This window comes from Acomys minous (genome assembly GCF_964271855.1).
Source record: "Acomys minous genome assembly, chromosome: 14".
Taxonomy (NCBI): domain Eukaryota; kingdom Metazoa; phylum Chordata; class Mammalia; order Rodentia; family Muridae; genus Acomys; species Acomys minous.
In genome coordinates this window covers 1,798,585-1,814,993 of record NC_140496.1, presented here as the reverse complement: position 1 = coordinate 1,814,993, position 16,409 = coordinate 1,798,585, and the positions used below count along the sequence as shown (strand labels likewise).

The following is a 16,409-nucleotide window of genomic DNA, read 5'->3' as shown; positions in this document are numbered from 1 at the left end:
ACGCCTTTAATCCCAGTACTTGGGAGGCAGAGGCAGGCGGACTGCTGTGAGCTCTAGGCCAGCCTGGTCTCCTAAGCAAGTCCAGGACAGCCAAGGCTACACAGAGAAACCCTGTCTCAGAAAAAAACGAAACAAAAACAAAATAAAAGCTTCAGACTTAAGAAAAAGAAAGAAACTATTTCTGTCCACGAAGCATTTAGCAGCTACAATCTTACTACCTGGTTGGAGTCTCTATAAATCCAGGACTTTCCAGTCTGACTAGGATACGGAGAATGTTTGTAAGTGTTCATTGGATGGATGACTGGGTCACCAACTTTCATATGAAACTATCAGCATGCAAGAGTTCCAGTGGTGGACACACAGTGATGTACTAATTCTATTAAGATCTCATCACTGGTGGAGGTGTGCGTGTCTACATCCAGGCAACTGGACAGACATTTCCTTTTGCTGAGTTTAGAAAAGAGCCCTTTCTTTTCATTTAGAAGGTTTGAGGCAATCTCAGACATCAAAAATAGCATATGAAAGTGATATAGAGATGTCAGGAAACTCCTCATAAAATGTAAGGGTAGAGTGAGGTAAAGCAGTAGGGGCACCCAGGAGCCACACCCACAGTTTCCTTCCCATGATCCTCTAGCCTCTCTCCTTACCTGTACAGAGAAGATCCCTCTAGCCAGGGCCCGTGAGCCCAGCCTTGCCAATGCCTGTAGGCTACCATGATTAACACCTGCGTGCCTTAAGTATCAGGTTCCTCCGGGGACTGAGGACTGAGCCTGAGCTATGTTGCTGTGATGGGCACAACTCACAGGTCACGCTAATCTTAGGCTCCCGACATTTTGGGGTGTGGCCTTTGTGACATGTGTGGAAGAACCGTGTATACAGGATGAAGGCACGACAAAGCCAAGCAGGTGCACAGAGAAAATAGAAAAGATAGAAGGGAAACACATCTGGGTAGGGGAGGTATAAAGGGAAGAGAAAGAGCCTGAGTTCTCTTTATTTCCAAAATGTTCCACCCACTTCTCTAGTGCGCTAAGGTTTGCCTCCTTTTCCAGCTTCTGATTTGTGAAAGTTACTGCTATGGCTCATTTGTATGATGTGCATTATTTCCATTTTTATTTCTGCTTATTTACTTTGGAATTGCGTCTTCACAGGTAGCCTAGGTTGGCCCTAAATGGTCTCTCTGCTTTAGTCTCACACAGGCTGGATTATTAATATGTGATCTTTCCACAATTTACACTTGAACTTGAATTAGTTTGCACTACATGCTTGCCTTTAGTTGTTGCATTACATCAGCTAAAAGCGCCGTTTTGAGAGTGGTCCTCAACCTTCCTGATGCTGTGACCCTTCAATGCAGTTCCTCGTGTTGTGGTGACTCCTGGCCACAAAAGTATTTCATTGTGCCCAGGATGTTCTTGACCTTGACATATATCTAGGTGACCCTGAGTCCCTCCACCCTCCCCAACCCCAATCTTCTCACCTCCATTTTCTGGTGCGCCTTTCCTGTCCACCTTATTTAAAGAGGATCAGGCTGGCATGTAACTTGAAAGGGAGGAAAGAATAAAAGAAGCAAAAAGTAATATACAAAAAATAAAATAATTACTTTGTTCAAACGCTGTGGCCCATATTCATCATCTCAGCGACGTAAGAGCCTGAGGCACGGGAGTCATTTGACCTCGGAAGTTCGGGAGTCGGCTGGACAACATCGTGAGACCCCCACGATGTCTTTATAAATCCATTTATAATAAAGAGGTGTGTAACAGCCAGCCACCACGCTCCTATTCTGTGTTTTCTTAGCATACATGTGTCACGTATGCGTGGACAGTGTGTAGATGCCAGTGCACACAGTGAGGATTTGTTTGTTTGCTTCCTGTTAGATCATAAGCCCCTTGAGGGCCTACACCTCGTCTGTTTTCTCCTGTGCTGTGTAAGTCCTTCCCAGAACACCGGAAGCCACTCAGCAAGAACGAAGGAGACAGGCCCGCTGGAGGGGGGTGGGGGAGGGTGGTCTGGTGTTGCGCGTGAGCAGTCAGTCCCTGAAGAGTCTTAAACCCTTCTCTTTGTCTCTTGGCAGCTGAGTGAGACTCAGTGTCCTTGTCTCTAGGAGGGTGACATTGGTCCCAGCAGGCTGTGGGAAATTTCTGGAGGTGTTCCGTGAAGTCCTGTTTAAGTAGCTTAGCCGAGCAGCGCTATGTGGGAGAAGCACCCAGGGACTAGGAGCTGTGGGGTTCGTGAGCAGTACCGGAGGGCAGGGCACAGGCAAAGCCAGCCCGGGCTGTTCTGGGGAAGGCAGTCTTCTGCAGGCGGGAGCAGGAGGACGTGTCCTGGCAGGTGGCCGTGAGCGCCGCTTGAGGAAGAGGCTGTGTGATGATGGCTCAGGTCAAACTCTTCTCTGAAAAACCTGTTCTTTCCCACAGGGTCTTTGTGAGCATCAAAAGGAACAGTGCATACTAACTCTTTCAACATCATAAAAAAACAACTTCCTCAGGCCGGGCGGTGGTGGCGCACGCCTTTAATCCCAGCATTTGGGAAGCAGAGGCAGGCAGATCGCTGTGGCCTGTGGCCCAGATTAAAGGCGGATCTGGACCAAAAACTGGTCTTCCCACTTCAAAACGACGTAAGAAAAATCCCTCACAGGTTTGCCCAGCCGCGTGAATATCTGTTCCAGATGTAATTGACAACCAAGAACGACCATCACGTATACTTTCTGGAAAATTCTAGATTTTACAACATAAGCATTATATTGATGCTTGTTGAAATGACCTCTTCGTCCCTTTCTTCAGGTTATTTGTTTGTTGTGGTTTCTAGACGCTTGTTTGTTTGCTTGTTTGGTTTGTTCATTGAGACAAAGTCTCGCTATGTGTCTCAGACTGGCCTGGGTCCCCCTGCCTGAGCATCCCCAGTACTGGGAGAAGAGGCAGACGCCACCACAACTGACTGGTTCTGTCTGTATGTGTCGATCTCTTTGGCGCACCTGAGTTCTTGTCACCCCCACCCCCCCTTTAGTTTTTACTGAACGACCATGACGTTAATTTGGGAAGTGTGTTTCCTAGACTCATTAACCACAGATCCTTTCAGTGATGTCCTTGTCTAGTGAACACGTGTTAAGGATTTACTGTGTGCCAGGGGCTATTGCATCAGGATAATTTAGGAAGCCAAAGATTTAGGAAGGCCTTGGACCAGAATCAAGCAGTGAAGGGGGGAATAACAACTTTAACTACACTGTCCAACATTTACTAGAGAAGGCCTCATGGGGCTCACTGAGAAGATGACGTCTTCGTAAACACCGAGTTGCAGAACAGGCCCAGTATCTTGCAGAAGAGTAAATCGTGGAATGGAATGAACATATGCTGAGGCCCTAAGGAGTAAGTGTCCTGACAACGAAAAAAAACAAAAAACAAAAAACAAACAAACAAACAAAACAAACAACAACAACAAAAACCACCAAGCAATGAATTGGTAGATACACACATAGAAAAATATTTACTGATCCTAGAAACCTACAAGAAGAACATTATGATAGGCAGATTTGGGCCCGGGGTACCGCACAAAGTATGGCACCAGCCAAGGACAATACAGACAGTAAACTTCAAACCCCTACCCAGATCTACCCAATGGACAGGACATTCTCCACAGTTGAGTGGAGAATGGGGTCTGACTTTCTCACGTACTCTGGTGCCTCATATTTGACCAAGTCCCCTGAATGGGGAGACCTGGTGGCACTCAGAGGAAGGATAGCAGGTTACCAAGAAGAGACTTGATGCCCTATGAGCATATACAGGGGGAGGAGGTCCCCCTCAGTCACAGTCATAGGGGAGGAGAGTAAGGGGAAAATGGGAGGGAGGGAGGAATGGGAGGATACAAGGGAGGGGATAACCATTGAGATGTAATATGAATAAATTAATAAAATTAAATTAAAAAAGAAAGAAAAATATTTACTAATAATAAGAAAAACAAGTAAAAAATTTATATATATATATAAACCTATTTTATAAGAGTAAATTAGTATTATCTTGTAGGGGGAGAAGTGGTTTCTCTAGCCAGGCCGTCTGCTGCATTCAGTGGGGTTTGTGTCAGGTCCAAGCTGCCATCGCTCTTCATGCCTGGGACCCCAGGTGATTCAGCCTCGAGCATCATTTCAGGTGGATCTGAGGCATCTCCTATGGGAGAACCGCTCACTGCTTCTTTTCATCCCTCACAGCAAGGGATGCACTTCGTTCCCTGGCAACCAGCACAACCTTTGTCAATCTGTTTCCTGGGGATTGTGTATTGTGATTTTTCCACCTAGGACTTTTGCTGCTGTTGTTGCTGTTGTTGTTGTTGTTTTTAGGTGAGCACTGTCTAGGGATGGCACACACTAAGCTGTCAAACTACCCGGTTATCGGGTGTGGATAACAACAAGTGCACAAACCCCAAGACTGGTCACACTTGTTGTTCACACTCTGAGACGCCTTATGCCTCACTAGGTACTGGAAGAGAAATGGGGAAATTCTAAATTCCCACATGGAAGGACATGCTCTGGCCCAAACCAAACCCCACTCATTTTTCTAATGTTCTCCCAAGAAATGTAAGAAATGCAATTTCATGCTGAACCCCCCCTTTGTGACTGAGGGACCACCTGTGGCCATATGCTAAGTGCCATTTACGGAAGGTGTGTCGCCCCCCCCCTCCCACTCCCGTGAGTTTTAGGCAGGGAGCTGCCATTGCTCTATTGACACTTTCTGGCAGAGAAGGTTACATTTACTTTCTGGTGCAGAGGGCAGCTATGCCAGGATACATCTCTCAGCACATTTACAAGTACAGTACTTCAGAGACTTGGCTTAAATGACAATACACAAGGCATCCCTAAAAAGAGAAAGAAAAACAACCCCAGACAAACATGCAGTAGAAGATATGGACTTATGCCCCGGCTGTCACCTCCACGTTGCTGGGATTGCAAGTGCACCCCTCCCCCAGCCCAGACCCCGTGTCCTTATGGGCATCTCAAGCTGCCTCTTAAAACAATTAACCAAAGAATAAGCAGGCTACCAAGATGAGACTTGTAGCCTATGACCATATAGTGGGTGAGGAGGCCCCCGCAGTCATAGACCTAGGGGAGGGGAATAGGGTGAAAGCGGGAGGGAGGGAGAACAGGAGGATACAAGGGATGGGATAGCAATTGAGTTGTACTCTGAATAAATTAATTAAAAAAAAAACACTTAACTATTCCAACACTTGGGAGGCAGAGGCAGGTGGATGGCTGTGAGTTCAAGGCCCACCTGGTCTACAAAGGGAGTCCAGGACAGGCAAGGTTACACAGAGAGACCCTGTCTCGAACAAAACAAAACAAAACAAAAGCAAAAAACAAACAAACAAACAAAAACACTTCACTCTTTACAGGCTCTCGCCTTCTTCTACTGTCATCTTATCCCTGGTTACTTTAATGGTCTCTGAAGCTGTATGTTCTAATGTACACTGCATTGCTGTCAAGAGTATGGCAGCTAATTCCTCCACTCAGCTTAACATCCTGGTGAATGTCCATGTTTTCATATAGTGCATTTGGATCCATTCTGCCCTCTCTGTATTCCCTTCCCCCCCAGTTCCTCTCCGTCCTCCCCTCTCGACCTCATGTGAGCTTTCAAAAATATGCAACAGCCTCCGAGACCATCGGACGGTGCCTGCACGCACGGTGCGGACCATCCGCACCAACTCTCCCTCTCTCAGTAGCCATCACCTCTCAGGACTGTGGCTTCATGAGAGCCTGCCCCGTCTGTGCTGGGGTTTGGCCTTGGTCTTGTGCCGGTCTCACACATGCTGTCTGAAGTGCCGTGAGTCCATCTATACAAGGGTGCTGTCTGGAAAAAACAGTGTTCAGTTACACACACACACACACACACACACACACACCACTTCCTTAGGCTCTTAGAATCTTTCCACTCCATCTTTTTTTTTTTTAAGATTTATTTATTTCTTACTATGTATACACTGTTCTGCCTGTACGTACAGCTGCAGGCCAGAAGCGGGCATCAGATCACATTATAGATGGCTGTGAGCCACCATGTGGTTGCTGGGTATTGAACTCAGGACCTCTGGGAGAGCAGTCAGTGCCCTTCACCACTGAGCCATCTCTCCAGCCCCCACTCCCTCTTTTGTGATGATTCCTTTGCCTTCGGAGGAGGACGTGTGATGTGGATGTCCCCGTTCAGACTTAGCACTTCTTGGTCTCTTCACGTTGATCTGGAAGCTTCTCTGATGAGGACTGACTGATAGATGCACTAATTTGTTGGGGGAAAAAAAAGAATTTAGGAGGCAGTTTATTTCTATTTCTATTTAACAGAATAATAGTAAATTTTCCCCTAGGGCCTATGACCTAGTCAGCCACTTTTTTTTTAAAACCCAATTAATGGTACCGGGTATGAGGCCAATTTTGCAGCATAGGCTTTAAATGACACCAAAGAGTGGCTTGTCACTCCTGTAATACACATGCCCTTATTGCGTTAGGCACGCAGTTTTTGACATCTGAGTAAAACTGGTGATTTTTTTTCTCCTAGTAGTGTGCATAAAATCTTCAAGTCCTTTGAAAGCCAACCACATCCTGTGACTCAGACATGTGATCTCTGCAAAACTATATAGTAATAACTATTATTACTTAGTTTTTGAAACAGGGTCTCAGTATGTAGCCCTCCCTGGCTTGCTTGGAACTGGCTATGTAAACCAGGCTGGCTTTGAACTCAGAGATCTGCCAACCTCTGCCTCCTCACTGCTAGGGCTAAAGGTGTGTGCCACCACACCTGGCAGAAATAGGGTATTATAATCAGGTTCTGTAGGGTAACTAAGAGCAATGGCAAAATCCTGTAATCCTTAGGAGGGGGCATGTGGGATCCCATTGGACAACAACTCAAAAAGACATAAGCTATACCTAACGTTGGGCTTTTTTATTTGATAGCCAATGATGTCTGGGGGAGAGGGGGTGTCCCCTCATTATGTGAGGGCTCCATTTAAACACCTTTTATATATGTATAGATATTAGGAAGCTTCTATAGCAGTAGGTTTCCATATGACATGTTCAAAGGTTTTTAATGTTAAAGAGCTTTCCCCATACAAGCTGGGTGGTGGTAGCACACGCCTTTAATCCCAGCACTCGGGAGGCAGAGGCAGGCACATCACTGTTAGTTCAAGGCCAGCCTGGTCTATAAAGTGAGTCCAGGACAGCAAAGGCTACACAGAGAGACCCTGTCTCGGCCTTACCCCATTCTCCCTCTCTCCCCTGCACTTCCATCCCGGACCCATTTGTCCTTTTCTGTTCCATTAACCCTCTCCCCCACCCCCACCTCCTCCCCTGGCCCCTCCCTCACTCCCACCCCCACCTCCTCCCCTGGCCCCTCCCTCACTCCCACCCCCACCTCTTCCCCTGGCCCCTCCCTCACCCCACCCCCACCTCCTCCCCTGGCCCCTCCCTCACCCCACCCCCACCTCCTCCCCTGGCCCCTCCCTCACCCCACCCCTGCCGTTTTTTTTTCTTGCCTGTTTGTTTTTCAAGACAGAATTTCTCTGTGTAGCCCTGGTTGTCTTAGACTCATGCTATAGACCAGGCTGGCCTCAAACTCACAGCGATCTACCTGCCTCTGCCTCCCGAGTGCTGGGATTAAAGGTGTGCGCCACCATGCCTGGCCTACTTTCCAGCTTTCATAGACCTTATGGCTCTAAGCTGAACACAATAGTCAGAATTCTGGACAGCTGGACCATCCCAGGAAGATGGGTTTAAGCTCTGAAGGTTCTTCGCCACCCTGAACTCACCCCTTCTCTTGGGAAGCAGAGCTTCATCTCTCAGATGTCCAAGGCCGTGTCAGCCCAGTCTCAGCGCAGACACCAGTGGGGCTTTCCTTAGTGGGGTGTTTTGTCTTAGTTCACTTTCATCGGTGGGTCCTGGTGTCTTCCTTTTCCAGTTATAACTTCTCCAGAGGATCCTAAACTCTGTTCTGCAATTGTTATAGATTGGTCAGATGGATTCCCCCCCTCCTTTTTTTTGTTTAAGGCATCAGCAATTTGCTGTATGACAAATGAGAAAATGGCTTCCAAAGTATCTTCAGCCCCCATTTAAAGCAAAAACTTCATTTATGCTCATGGACAAGGATGGCCTATCTCTCTGCTCCTCAAAGTAACTCATTTTAATAGGCGCAAAGGACATGTCATCTGACAGTCTTACAGGATGCCACGCTAATTAGGACCCTTCAATTCACCAAGAGGGAAGAGCAGCCAGCTTACATTTGAAGAGAATGGACTGTTTTCCAACTGAGCATGCTAATAGATTTTATTATTTCACTTTCTCCTTGACATTCATAATCAAGCTGAAAAGAAAACAGTCAAGTCAAGCCTGTGACCCCCGTACCCAGGAAGTGGGGCAGGAAGGTCAAGAGTTCAAGGTCATCCTCAGCTGCACAGCAAATTTAGTCTATCTTGGGCTACAAGGGATCCCATCTCAAAGAAACAAAATAAGAAACAGTAATAAAACAGTGAAGAAGAAGAAAAAAATACAGTGGGGTACCAGCCAGACACAGTTCTCAAAGGTTTTGCTGAGCCAGCGAATTAGGAGATAGCAAACACTAAAACCTGAACGGGGGTGATGGTGCGAATCCCAGAACTTCCGGCATCAAATCTCATTAAGACATTCAGGGTCAAGAAGCGTGTTTCTTCTTTTAATAAATTATGAAGGGATGAGAAGAAAAAAATAAGAGCTTTCAAAGGACAGAGGGGAGCCAAGAGACTACAGACAGCCCACTTAAAGTATCTGTTGAGGCCTGAAGAGGGAACTGCCAGGCCAAGGCTGTAGCTCAGCTGTTGGGGTATTTGCCCAGCGTGCAGAAGGCCCTATGTTCCACCCTTAACACCGCAGAAAACTGGGTGCACACCTACAATCCCAGCCATCAGAAAGTAGAGGCAGGAACCTCAAAGGTTCAAGGTCATTCTCAGGCTACATAGAGAATTTGAGCCAGCCTGGGCTACTCGAATCCCTGTCTCAAAACAGAAAACAAGGGCTGGAGAGACGGCTCAGCAGTTAAGGGCACCGGCTGCTCTTCCAGAGGGCTCGGGGTCCAATTCCCAGCAGGACGTGGCAGCTCACAACTGTCTGTGACTCCTCTTCTAGGGGATCCAGCACCCTCACACATGCAGGCAAAACACCAATCTTCATAAAACAAAAACACATATTTAAGAGAACAGAAAATGAAAGGAACTGCTAGGAAGTGTCCAAATTTCTTCTCTGCTCCTCTCCTCTCTTCCATTAGACTGCCTTATTTCTTCTCTGCTCCTCTCCTCTCTTCCATTAGACTGCCTTATTTCTTCTCTGCTCCTCTCCTCTCTTCCATTAGACTGCCTTATTTCTTCTCTGCTCCTCTCCTCTCTTCCATTAGACTGCCTTAGTTGTCATACTTAAACTCCAAGTTCCAAAGGGAGATCTAGAAGCTGCTTGGAAATACGTCAAGTCGGACAACACCAGAGGACAAATAGCGACTTAATTCAGAGCTGAAGATCCAGAATTTATTTATTTTTTAATTAAAGGAGCAGAGTGGGGGAAGAGGAGTAGAGAGAGAGGATCATTAAAATTATGTTGTGGATGAGGCCAACCCAGGAGTCGTTTGAGCTCTTATGAGAAATTATTTTAATGCGTTCATTAATTCTCCAGTTCATTTCACTGGTTTCACTGGCATCAAAGATATTTTCTCTGCAGCAAATATTTGTTCAGGAGTGCTGTGTCAACAGTGAGAGGCTCTGGATTTCAACCAATAGTCTGATGCGTCTTGGGACTTGTAAAAGCTGAAGGCGGCGCCCGCCACACCCTGGAGAGGGAAGTCAGCCCCTCTGTAGCTCTCCCAACAAGCCAAGCGTGTGCCTCAATGTGGCTCAGAAGCAGAACACTTCCTTAGTGATGGTGAGGAAACCATGGATTCCGCCTCCAAAAGGGCAGCAGGGGTTGTTGGGGGCACCAGAGAAACAGTTCCAGAGCATGATAAATACGGGCCATAGGAGACTCACCAGAGCTGGAGCTGAGCTGCTGAGGCTCGCTGCAGTAGGAATTTTAGTGCTTCTCCAGCGTAGAAACCTCTGAGCTCTTATATTTTCATCCTAGTTTGGTCCCTATGGGGACTCCCTGAGATTCTGGGATCAAGTCCAGACTAGATTCTACTGAACATGAATCATAGCTGGGAGTGCCTACCAGAGATACAGAGTGCATGTACGTGCTGCAGCGTGGAACGCGGGGTCCGGGCAGTGTGCACGGAGGAGACCACCAGCTCATCAGTCCGAACTCTTCCCTCACAGGTCCTCAGACAAAGCCAGAAGTGCTGTCTCGGCCTTTGCCCTGAGCCCATGTGGTTGACAAACAAATCTGCATTGTTCCAGTCACAGGAAGAGACACTGAGCTCCTGGGACAACGTGTGCCTCTTCTCATTGCTGTCTGTCTCCCCAAGAGTTTGCGGGGAGTTACTTGGCTTTGTCAAGCCTAAGTCCTAACAATACTTGGCGTGCGGGTGTGGGTGCATGTACACAGGCATTCATGCGGAGGCCAGAGGCTCAGGTCTGGCATCTTTGTCAGTTGCCCCACATCTTACTTTTTGAAAGAGTCTGCTCACTGAACCCAAGCAGGGAGTTCCAGTGATCCTCCTGTGTCTGTTTCCCCAGACCCGGAGTTGCAGATGCTCAGCTCGTATGTGGGTGCTCGGAATCAAACTCACACCCCTGTGCTTACAGGCAAGTACTTTCCCAGCTAAGCCGTCTTTCCCAGCCATGGATTTTTTTGTTTTGTTTTGATGTTTTTCGAGACAGGGTTTCTCTGTGTAGCCTTGGCTGCCCTGGACTAACTTTGTAGACCAAGCTGGCCTCGAACTCACAGCGATCCACCTGCCTCTGCCTCCCGAGTGCTGAGATTAAAGGCGTGCGCCACCAAGCCAGGGATATTTTAAAGAGCATTGAAGATTTGTATTCTAGTGCTTTGGGACTTATATCCAATGTACTGGCATCATCATAGAGGTTAAATAAGTTCATATATATACACATATGTATGTATATGAACACACACACATATGAACATAGCAGGACACTTGTTTCGTAGTAAGCATTAAATATATTTAATAATCATGTGTCATTGTCTTAGGTTTCTATTGCTGGGATAAAACATCACGACCAAAAGCCACTTGGGGAGGAAAGGTGGTTTTGTTTGTTTGTTTTTCATTTATACTTTCACACCACAGTTCATCCTTGAAGGGAGTCAGGGCAGGAATTTGGAGGTAGGAAATGATGCAGAGGCTTGCTCCTCATGGCTTCCTCAGCCTGCTTTCTTTCTTTCTTTCTTTCTTTCTTTCTTTTTTGAAACAGAGTTTCTCTGTGTAATAGCCCTGGCTGTCCTGGGCTCACTTTGTAGACCAGGCTAGCCTCAGACTCAGAGATCCTCCTGCCTCTGCCTCCCAAGTGCTGGGATCAAAAGCATGTGCCACCACATCCAGCTTTTCAGCCTGCTTTCTTATACCTTCTAGGTCCACTGGCCAGGCATGGGGCCATCCTATGTGACATGAGTCTAACCCAAGTCAATCACCAACCAAGAAATGCACCACAGGCTTTCCCACAGGCCAAGCTGGTGAGGGCATTTTCTCAGGTGAGGTTCCAAAGCATCCAGCCACGAAGTTGGCAACAGTGTTATCTGGTTATGTGACAAGGCTTGGAACTTCTTATCTTGTGTTTTATTACTCAGTTAAGGACTACCCTATCCAGGAACCGTAACCACCCACAGAGGACTGAGCCCTCCTCAATCATTAGAAAAAGAAAAAAGAAAAAAGAAAAAGAAAGAAAGAAAGAAAGAAAGAAAGCCCTACAAATGGCTGGCCACTGGATGAAGGTATTTTCTCAATTGAAGTTCCTCTTCCTAGACAACTCCAGCTTTCGTCATGTTGACAAAACATATCAGCCAGAATATGATGTAAAAATGAGGACTCAGTCAGCACTCAACATCACCATGTAATTACACTACCTCTTCCTACACAGGATGAGAACATCCTAAACTCTCATCTAAAAGTACAGGCATCCAGCGATCTTACTAGATCGAGAAACCCTGTTTGAACACATTTTACACAAATCTTTTTTCCCCCCAAGACAGGATCTCTCTTTGCAGCCTTGGCTGTCCTGGACTCTCTTTGTAGACCAGGCTAGCCTCGAACTCACAGCAATTCACCTGCCTCTGCCTCCCAAGTGCTGGGATTAAAGGTGTGCGCCACCACAGCCCGGCTCATGTTGTTCTCTTTTTTTTTTTAAAGATTTATTTATTATTATGTATACAGTGCTCCGCCTGCATGTACACCTGCACACCAGAAGATGGCATTAGATCACATTATAGATGGTTGTGAGCCACCATGTGGTTGCTGGGAATTGAACTCAGGGCCTCTGTAAGAACAGACAGTGCTCTTAACCTCTGAGCCATCTCTCCAGCCCTCGTGTTGTTCTCTTAAATTCTCACTTAAAAGTTTTTTTTTTCAGCTGACTGTGTTTGTCTCCAGCATCCTGTTGGCAGAAAGTGACAAGCTGTTCTCCATCTAAAGCATTTCAGTTAATACAGAAAGAAAACCCCAAGATGTCCACGTGCCCCTGTTTTTAATCTGACTGTCTCAGCACCCTGCTGGAAAACCCTGGGAAGAGCGGGCTCTGCAGCTCGTGTTGGTCTTCCAGGCTAGGAGGGATCTGTTTAAAGCATGTACCCTGTGAATCACGGTCGCACAGGGAAATGACACAGAGATCTCAGCCATGTGTAAGGCTGGAGGGCTGACACAAACCCAGGAAGAGAAAAACAACCAAAACAAAAACAGGGTCAAGTGCGTTGGTGTCACCCAAAGTAACGGCGTGACTCGTCAGGGTGGATAGAACGGAGTGAACCAGTTGTCAGGAGCAGAACCCGGAGGTGCAACGGCTTCGATGAGTAGAGCGGCCTTAGGTAACAAACGCCTCTAGCACTCTGAGAGGACGCAGGATGCACCATTGGCAGTTTGGATGAGAAACTGAAGGAGAGATAAACCTGTTTTTTAGGATCCCAAGTATGGGATAGAGAACGGTCTTGTGAGAGAACAGGTGAGGTTAATCCACTAGAAGACCAAGTACCTCGTGCGCGGCTTGATTGCTGCCAGCTGAAAAGATCCCGTGAACAGACTCTGGAGGAGACATATAAATGAGCCCAGAACTGGAGGGGGGGCCTTGGGAAACTTGGGATAGTTCTGGCTGTTCATCACTGCGCTTCGAGGTGCTCCGAGAGAGAACTGCTCCAGGGAAGGCTTCTGAGCTCTGGCTCCTGCTGAGGTTCTGAGTTCTGGTTACTCCAGGTTCCAGCAGAAGAAATCCTGCTGATTACGCCACCAGGAGAATCGTTCCTCGGAACTGATATCCTTACGGTTTTGTTAGTGTGTTCCTTAGTCCTCTCTTCCTATTGTTTTGGTCAGTCGGGTTATAGGTGACATATGCTGATTATATAGGTAGTAATAAAATATATTGGTTAAAAAAATTGAGCCTACAAGAAACGTTCACCATAGGCTTAGATTCTTGGTTCCCAGCTGGTATCTGTCTGAGGGTTTTTATTGCTTTGACAAAACATCATGAACAAAAGCAACTTGGGGAGGAAAGGCTTTATTTCAGTTTCATATCACAGCCTATCTCCAGTCTCCAAAGGAAGTCAGGCCAAGGACTCCACACAGACGCCTTGAGGCAGGAGGTGATGCAAAGGCCCATTGCCTTGCTCACCAGGACTTGCTTAGCCTGCTTTCTTTCACAGCCCAGGACCACAATGACCTGGGTCCTCCTACAGCAATCACTAACTTAAAAATGCCCTACAGACTTGCCTACAGCCAGATGTTTTTTCTTTTTCTTTCTTTTGTTTTTTTATACCTAATTTTTCTTTTCTTTTTAAAAAAAAAAAGATTTATTTATTATGAATACAGTGTTCTGCTTGCATGTACACCTGCATGCCAGAGGAGGGCACTAGGTCTCATTATAGATGGTTGTGAGCCACCAGGTGGTTGCTGGGAGTTGAACTCAGGACCTCTGGAGGTGCAGCCAGTGCTCTTAACCTCTGAGCCATCTCTCCAGCCCTCCAACTACTCTTGATTGACATAAAAAACTCTCCAGCAGAGTGATGATGCCTGGGGAGGTTGTGCGACTTTTAGAAGGTGCAGTTTTGCTGGAAGATGTATTTCACTGGAGATGGGCATTAAGTGTGGTCTTGCCCCATGAGAGGGTTTGAACAAGACTGACCCCCATAGGCCCATAGGTTTGAATATTTGGTCACCAGGGAGTAGGGGGCATTTTGAAAGGATTAGGAAGTATGCATGCCCTTGTTGGAGGAAGTGTCACTGGGGGTGAGCTTTGGGATTTCAGAAGCTCATTCCATGACCAGAGTCTCTTCTTCAGGCCAGAGTGCAGTGCTGACCTATCGCTCCAGCATCTGCCTGGACGCTGCCGTGTTTCCTGGCGTGATGACAGCCCCGGTTAAATGCTTTCTTTTATAAGAGTTGCTGTGGTCACGGCAGTCTCTTTACAAGACACCCCACTTCTGTTTGCTCCTCTGTTGCAAGGTTGAAGGTGCGAGCTCTCAGCTTCCTGCTCTGGCCAGCATGCTGCCACCTGCTCCATGTCTCCACGCAGCTCGGAACCCTCTTCCTCTGGAACCACAAGTGAAAAGCAACAAGAAAAAACACACACACACACACACACACACAAAAACAGAACCACTCTTCCATAAACTGCTTTGCACATGGTGGTTTATCACAGCACCAGAAAAGTAATTAACGCCAGGTCTGAACAAGCGGCACCAAAGCCCTTCAGGTGAGCGTGGCCTCCCTTGGGAGCCCAGCTCTATACAAAGGCGGGTTTATTTTTAGTAACACAACCCATACAAATTCCTGTAGTCCCTCTCATGCTTTTCAGGACCCTTTTCTTTTATTTAAAAAAAAAAATTAAGGCCGGGTGTGGTGGTACACGCCTTTAATCCCAGCACTCAGGAGGCAGAGGCAGGTGGATCGCTGTGAGTTCGAGGCCAACCTGGTCTACAAAGTGAGTCTAGGACAGCCAAAGCTACACAGAGAGACCCTATCTCAAAAAAAAAGAAAATTAGCTTTTAAGGTCATATACTCCTTTGCAGGTTTTCCCTGGTCATCTTGCCTTTAATTTCCTATAGCATTCTTCTAATAAGTCCAGATATTTTATACAGAAGCCAAAATGCAGGAGACAGTCATTGCTTCATTTTATCTTGTTACTTATTTTGGGATGGAGTTCTAAGAAACCCACACGGGCTTGCAACTCTTGATCCTCCTGCCTCAGATCCCTGAGTGACAGGATTTCAGGAACAAACCACTAAGGTTCATATTATTTTGTTCTTTTTATTTATTTCTTATTAAGCACAATAAATTTGTTGTTGTTTTCAAGACAAGGTTTTTCTGTGTAGCCCTGGCTGTCCTGGAACTCACTCTGTAGACCAGGCTGGCCTCCGCCTGCCTCTGCTGGGATTAAAGGCATTTGCCACCACTGCTCAGCTAAGTGTTGTAATTTAAAAAATTTAGATTTATTTACTTTGTGTCTAGTGTTTTGCCTGCATGTGAGTGTGTGTCCTTACATGTGTGCCTGGTTCCTGCATAGAACAGAAGAACGCGTCAAATCCCTTGGGGTTGGAGCTGCAGACAGTTGTGAGCCACCGTGTGGGTGCTGGCTGCTGAAGCTGAGTCCTCCTCAAGAGCACCTAGTGCCCTTCACTACTGAGCTCTCTCTCCATACCTACTGTCCTCTTTTTAAAACACTTTCTTGCTTATATGAAAGGGCATTACATTAACTTAGCTGTTGAAAAAAGGTAAGACTAGAGAGTAGAAATATTACTTCAAAGAGTGCTATAAATTTATATATTCTTCCAGGAGATAAGTCATTACAGTAGTAGCAATGTGATTGCATATAAGATTGTTTTTCTTTTCTTATTTTTCTCCCCTCCGCCATAAAGCCATTTTTGCCCAGTCCATAAAATTATAAATGTGTGTTTTTTAATCCTTAAATTTCTAATCCAGGTCTCTATCTTTGGGTTTTATGGGGAAGACAATGATAGAGCCATGCCCCGCCCCTTGCAGGAATATTTTCCAATGACTGCACAGAACAGCAGAGTAACAAGGCCTTTAAAAAGGTGGTCTCCTGTAATCCACGGCCAGCCTCCTCCTGGGACGCCCACTAATCTTACACCGTCTGTTTAGACACTCTTTCTCTCTCTCTCTATTTCTCTCTTCTTCTTCTTCTTCTTCTTCTTCTTCTTCTTCTTCTTCTTCTTCAATCTTTCAGCCTCTCTCCCTCTCTCTTGCTCTCTCTCTTGTTCTTATTTTGTTTTTGTTGTTGTTACTATTATTAAATTGAGACAGGGCCTCTCTGTGTACCCC

The 16,409-nt window shown here is 46.5% G+C and overlaps 1 long non-coding RNA gene across 1 annotated transcript; it reads right to left on the bottom strand.

Moving 5' to 3' along the window:
• Positions 1-6,000: 6,000 nt before the first annotated feature.
• Positions 6,001-10,062, bottom strand: LOC311582611. Its single transcript, XR_014774162.1, has 3 exons — positions 10,006-10,062; positions 7,771-7,952; positions 6,001-6,248 (listed from the first exon to the last, which is right to left on the bottom strand). It is a non-coding gene; the product is annotated as an uncharacterized lncRNA (long non-coding RNA).
• Positions 10,063-16,409: the final 6,347 nt, after the last annotated feature.